The sequence below is a fragment of the Hippocampus zosterae genome, chromosome 16 (assembly GCF_025434085.1).
Source record: "Hippocampus zosterae strain Florida chromosome 16, ASM2543408v3, whole genome shotgun sequence".
Lineage (NCBI taxonomy): Eukaryota > Metazoa > Chordata > Actinopteri > Syngnathiformes > Syngnathidae > Hippocampus > Hippocampus zosterae.
This window is the reverse complement of record NC_067466.1, coordinates 19,130,770-19,137,733: the sequence shown is the minus strand read 5'-3', so window position 1 is coordinate 19,137,733 and position 6,964 is coordinate 19,130,770. Positions and strand designations below refer to the sequence as shown.

At 42.6% G+C, this 6,964-nt stretch overlaps 1 long non-coding RNA gene across 1 annotated transcript; it reads right to left on the bottom strand.

The window, feature by feature from the left end:
- Nucleotides 1-1,496: 1,496 nt before the first annotated feature.
- Nucleotides 1,497-3,575, bottom strand: LOC127589000 (uncharacterized). The gene is made up of 3 exons (XR_007959258.1): nt 2,753-3,575; nt 2,498-2,587; nt 1,497-1,537 (listed from the first exon to the last, which is right to left on the bottom strand). It is a non-coding gene; the product is annotated as an uncharacterized LOC127589000 (long non-coding RNA).
- Between the last annotated feature and the right edge of the window lie 3,389 nt (nt 3,576-6,964).

Genomic DNA, 6,964 nt, shown 5'->3' with positions numbered 1-6,964 from the left:
GTGTCCAGTCTTTTTGTCCTCTTCATCTAAGAAAGTTGGCATGTTAGTATAATGGTAATGAAACTTTGAGTTGTGTTGACGATGCACTGACTCACCGCTGTCTTCAACATCATCGTCGTCATGTGTAAGTGTTGCAATCCTCTTTCGTTTGGTGGCGCTCCCTGATGTTGATGGTTGTTCTTGGCCATGTGTGAAAGATGCGTCATAGACTGTAAATAATAATAATAATATACTTTGGGTGAATATGCTTTGATGATACACATTTGTAATTCCTGATATATTGGAATGTACAAAAAACAATCAGGACTTGGAGCGGGGGTGTCAAACATACGGCCGGCGGGCCGTTACCGTCCGACAAGCAGGTTTGATCAGGCCCGCAGGATCATTTAAAAGTGAAAAAAATGCAGAAAAGACATGGAACGAAAATTTTGAATAACATGCAATTCATGGAGTATCCGCTAGGGGACACACCGTTTTGATCAGAGTAGAAAGACACATTGTTTTGAGAAGAAGACAACAGCAGGCTAAGTCTGTCACTGAGACGGACGGACCCAAAACAGCAGATGCTATCAAGGACATTTTAATTCATTATTCTTTACACATTTAATGGCACTCTCTTTAGTTTGTAAGGTATAGGCAGGGATTAAATTTATAATTTATATGCACAAGTCTTAAAAATTCCTTTCTTCACAAATCTTTAATCTAAAAGCGCATCACTGTATTTTTCAACACCAATTACTTGTTTAGTGCCCTTGTACAATCAGTTGCGATGCATATATGTGAATGATAAAAGTCAATCGTACATTTGTCTAAGGAAATCTAAGGTGCTTCATGAAATGTTTTGTAAAAAGATATGTTCATTAAATTTCTACATTTCCGAATGTTCTTGTGCTTCTTTACAGCAGAGTACGGTATAATTTTAATGGCTCGGCCTACTTAACATCTACCGAGGCCAATGGGGCCTGAGTTTGACAGAGTGAAATGAGTTTGACACCCCTGACTTAGAGTAAGAAAAAAAATCGTACTAATGCCAGGTCTGTAACATGTCACTTGTGCCAATGTTAGAGACTCACCCAATCCATGTCTTCCCAACATTGTCTTTTTTTTCTTGACAGTCTTCTTAACTGTCTTATGGCACACCCCTCCATCTATAAAATAATGTTTTGATAGAATCAAAGTTCTTTCCACATGCATCTCAGAAATATGCCAGTAATACAGCAAAAGAGGATTCAAGTCGGACAAAAAAACATTACCGCCATATTCACTGCCAGAAACATCACTCATGTCGTCATCAGCATAATTTCTTTCTTTAATTGACTGCATCTTCGGTGGCCTTTTGTAGGTGCCTTGGAGCAAGATGATGTACTCAAATGAAATTCCTTACATCTCAGAAACATAGCAATGGTGCAGTGACAGATGGTCCAAGTCAAACTGAAAGCATTACCTGTGTTTTCAGTGTCCAAGTTGGTACCGTTACCGCCTCCATCATCTTCATCATCAGATCTCGTTGCTACAGCTGAATGTGGCACTTCTCATTCTGTGAAAGATGACATTTACACCATGTAAATATGGATGGAAGACATTCACTCTTGCTCTGAGAATGAAAGGGTTTTCTCATTTATGCAAATGGTCTGGACACAGAGAAAATGAGAGCTGTCAAGGTAAAGGAATTACTAAACATCCATCTATTTTCCAATCCGCTTTATCTTCACAAGAGTCGCAGGGCATGCTGGAGCCTATCCCAGCTGTCTTTGGGAGGTCAGCGGGGGACACCCTGAACAAGTTGCCAGCCAATTGCAGGGCACACAGAGACAACCATCTCAAACTCACACCTGGGGACAATTTAGAGTGTTCAATCAGCCATGCATGTTATGGGAATGTGGGAGGAAACCGAAGTACTTGGAGTAAGCCCACGCAGGTATGTGGTGGGAAAAATAAGCAAATGCCACCTAGGAAGACTAGGACCGGAATTGAACCCTGCACCTTTGCACTGTGAGGTCGACAGGCTAACCAGCTTTAATCAGTAGTAGTTTAACGGTATTAGAACGGTATCGATCGCATGTTATCACTAACTCCCTGTTTGATTAAAAGTTCTGTCTTTGATCATTGTTCGTTACTTTTAATCCACAGGACAGATGTGTGTCAGAACAGCACACGTGTGAGGATAGTGAGAGGCAGCTGCCTGTCAAGTTGCTGCAACATCCCCCCAAATAACTCGACATACATATGTGCGTGCTTTTGTTTGCTTATTGTTATCATTGAAAAAAAGGTTCTGGTCAAAGGTGCCAGAGGCAGAGGCAACTGGGATCAATTGGTGTCTAACTAAAAATTGTTGTAACTTAGAAGTAGGTCATTTGGTCAACATTAGGTCTAACGTTTGAATGTGATTAATTTGAAATGATTCAAGGTTTCTATATTAATTCCAAGCATGAACTCTAGAGCATATATTGGCATCCCTCTTCCTGCTATGACTACTAATGTTATTTTTATTACATACCATCTTGAGCTTCCTGTCGTCTCCCTGGATCGTGTCTTCTCTTTTTGCCACTTTTCAGACCTTTGGTTGAGGTGGCTGCATGTGCTCTTCCTTTTGAAATATTCACAGTCAGAAATCAGAAAACATAATTTTACACTAAAATATGAAGGTAAAAGAAAATATGCCGATAAAGACATGCACACTGTCGTGGAAACAAAGACAGAGGGAGAAAAGAATAAATGGAAGGGGATGACTTTAAAAATATAATTTACATACCAGTGATAACAGAGTCCAGGGTTTGCAGACTCTTTCCCTTCAGCGACTCTGTCCCACGTTCCATCGCAAACAGTAGTTTGGCAATCTTGGCCACTTGGAAAGTTTTATCGGTCTGCCGATAAAACTCACAATGGACTCTAATGTCGTGTCCCATAAAACGAGCAACTTGCTCGAGTTCCTGATTGTTCAGGTCGAGAAGCTGACATAAGGTAGCAACATGCTTCCTTAATTTTGTTGACCTCAACAGTTCTGGGTTTTTGGCCTTGCTCTCTTGTGCGTATTTTCTGAGGCACGTGTCACATCCACGAAGATTGGTGGTAGTTCCTTTTTTGGCCATCATTTAACTTCTCTGTTCCTTTCGATTTCATACCTTTTTGTTTTGATTTACATTTTGCCTTGAGGGCCTTAGCTTCATGCAAATCAATGTGGTCCTTTTCTGATCCACTGCTGTTGGACGACCGGGACCCCCTCCCTTCACTGAATGCTGGTTTGTGGTCATCTCCACTTTGGGCGGATGACACAGACTCCTCTGATGATGATGATGGTGTTGACCTTGTGGAGAAGGCTCCGGAATGAGTCTCAGCACCAGGCCTCTCTTTGAGAAGAGGTGTATGTTGCCCTGATGGTTGGGCTTTACGCATTTGAGCCTACACATCAGGGCAGAAGAGGGAAAAACAGGGAAAATTGTTAATTTTGTAGACAACTGAGATGGTGAAAAAGAGTTTTATGCTAGATCTCGGCAATTCTGTACAAAGTTTATCTGTCTTTGCCAATGTTTTCAACACTTGTCTTACAACTTGCATTCATGAAAATACGACAATGTTTTGTCGTCACACATTTTCACAGGATGGAAAGTAGACCAGATGGAACTAAAACCTCCATTAATAAAACAAAGTATGAGTTAATCAGCATGCATTTTCTAGTCTCATGGATAAGAGACAAATAATATAATTTATTAAATTAAAAACTGGGCAAAAATCGATGGACATTTTAGTTGACAGGCAGAAAAAAAGAGTAAAATGAATATGATTATGTAAATTAACTCAAAATATGATAGTAATAAATAAAATGGTACAGAGTAGTATTTGAACCTGTGATGATAAAACTCATGTTGGATACACGCTTCGGATGCTCTGTGAAATTAAGCAACTGGCATTTAAAAACACAGTAAAGCAGCTCGCGTTGGCCTGCAATCCGCCTCATTCATTCGGTATTTAATTTAAAAAATACATTTTTCTCGAGAAAAAATGGTTTCTGGCTAGACTAAACATGTCTAGTTTAATATAATACAGCGAGCCAGAGCACTGGTTCATTTGTCTACTTATTTCAATTCGGTATGAGTACAGAAACTAACAATTTCTGTCTCATTTTTGCCGAAATATAAACCACATAAATTCAACGCGACGCGGCCTTGCCGTAACCGTCTGAGCGCAAGCCATGTGCGTTGTTCCTAAATTGCTGTGTTCGTAGTTTGCCATTGTTTCTTCGTGTAGAAAAAAAACTACATAAAGCAGCTTTAAATTAAAACCAATTGACGGCCTAGAGTTTACAGTACGCCGCGAGTAACAAGTCCTTCGGTGCTCAGTACGCAGATTGTTACGACGACACTCGTATTCGCGGGTACCCGTCTCTCGACAAAGAAAGGGTGATTACTTACCTGAGCATTCTCATTCTGACGGTGGTGCTCCCGGTTAGGGGCGAGTCTTCTCCGTGTTTTCTCCATGTCGTTAAAAAGCCAAATGGTGTTGGTTGTCCCGGTATAGAAATATAAATGGCTGGAGTGCGCCGAAAAGTATCGCGCGAAGACAACGCTCCTCCAGCCTTTGAAGCCAACCGCTTCTTAATTGATGCGAGGGGGAGAGTGGGGGGATGGGCAGAGTGGGGGGATGGGCAGAGCAGCAACTTCGGAGCGAAAACTCTACTTAAACATGATTAACCCTTTCATGGTCTTCTCACTTTAACGTTTCATATAACATAATCAGAAATTCACACAAATTCTTAAACTACATAAAGTATTGTAACAACAGTCTTCTCCGTGTTTTCTCCATGTTATCAAAAAGCCAAATGGTGTTGGTTGTCCCGGTATAGAAATATAAATGGCTTGAGTGCGCCGAAAAGTATCGTGTGAAGACAACCCTCCTCCAGCCTTTGAAGCCAACCGCTCTTAATTGATGCGAGGGGGGAAGCGGGGGATGGGCAGAGCAGCAACTTCGGAGCGAAAATTCTACTTAAACACGATTAACCCTTTCATGGTCTTCTCACTTTAACTTTTCATATAACATAATCATAAATTCACACAAATTCCTAAACTACATAAAGTATTGTAACAACATTTCAAAACACTTTAGTTATTAATTTATCAATCAAAGAAATTAAAACAAATAAAACACCTACACTGTGTATGCAATGCTCTGCTTCGGTTATTACAGTTTGGGATATTGTCAAAGCTGTTCCATATTTATGTTTGTCCATTTTTCCTACTTCCAAGACTACAACTTCACTTCAACAAGGTGACCGGCTCCCTTCCGCATCCAGCATTTAACAGTGCTGCCATTGAAACCAATATACCACGAAACTGTCAGAAGGGCTCAAGTTGTAGTTTATCAATGTAGTCATCCAATAATACTGAAATAACAACCTATATTTCCAACCTGCCTTTCCAAAAAGATGTGAAATGTTTCTTAATTTAATACAGGCGTCTCACACTTGTGGGCTACAAGACGCTAATTTCAGGCCCCTCACCTTGATGTGAAACTTTGCGTCAACGAAGCGAGTCTCCACTTTGTTCCCCCCCCCCCCCCGCCACCCACAGAAACCAAATATGTGTCACACCCTAATTACTGTCCATTGCATTCTTAGGTACTCATCAACGAGTGGGTACTTAGCCACTGACAAAGACGCAGCTGTCCTGCACAATCTCTAATGTAGACATCTTTTTTTTTTCAAACCAAAAGTTCATTTTTACAGTGTAGCCATGTGAAAAGCTGTTCTAAAAGGACACGCATGGATGAACAACCATCCATACTGACACTCACACCTAGGGACAATTTAGAGTGTTCCATTATTCTTTCATGCATGTTTTTGGAATGTGGGAGGAAACCGGAGTACCTGGAGAAAACCCACACAGGCCCGGGGAGAACATGCAAACCTCATACAGGGAGGCCGGAGCCAAGATTGAAGGTTATCAGAACCTAGCAAGGGGCCGGTTGCGATTTGTTGTTGTAGGAACTGATTGACTAAAGGGCCGTTCACACGGCACACATTTGCGCCGGCGCTGCACCGATATATTTTGTTGCGATATATTTTGCACCGCAGCAAATTGTGTGGAGCGTTCACACGTAAAAAGCCGCTTCACACGGCAGTTTCTGCAGCGGAGCAAAACGACAGAAAACAAACGAGCTGTCGTGTTGGTTCTTTTTAAAACGTACTGTATATACACAACTCAAGCGACTACTGGACCGGCACGTCCTTCTCCTTCTCGGTTTCCATGCCTTCTGCTCGAGAGTGACCACCCAAGAAAACGTAAATGAACGATGACTTCAATGACACTCAGAAAAGCAAACACTAATGCGCCAAACTGAAAATCAAGAGAGGAAATCACAAAATAAATTCTATGGGGGGCGGGGGGTTGTGAACAAACAACTCAGAGACAGGGGGTTCGGTACCCCATACCCACGAAGCATCCCCCACAGAACTCCCCGAGGGACACGGTCAAACGCCTTCTCCAAGTCCACAAAACACATGTAGACTGGTTGGGCGAATTCCCACATACCCTCGAGAACCCTGCTAAGGGTGTAGAGCTGGTCCACTGTTCCACGGCCGGGACGAAAACCACACTGTTCCTCCTCAATCTGAGGCTCGACTTCCTGACGGACCCTCCTCTCCAGCACCCCTGAATAGACCTTACCAGGGAGGCTGAGGAGTGTGATCCCTCTGTAGTTGGAACACACCCTCCGGTCCCCCTGTTTAAAAAGAGGGACTACCACCCCGGTCTGCCAATCCAGAGGCACTCTCCCTGTTGACCACGCGATGTTGCAGAGGCGTGTCAACCAGGACAGCCCCACAACATCCAGAGCCTTGAGGAACTCCGGGCCTTGCCACTGAGGAGCTTTTTAACCACATCGGTGACTTCAACCACAGAGATAGGAGAGCCCACCTCAGAGTCCCCAGGCTCTGCTTCCTCCAAGGAAGGCGTGTTGGTGGAGTTGAGGA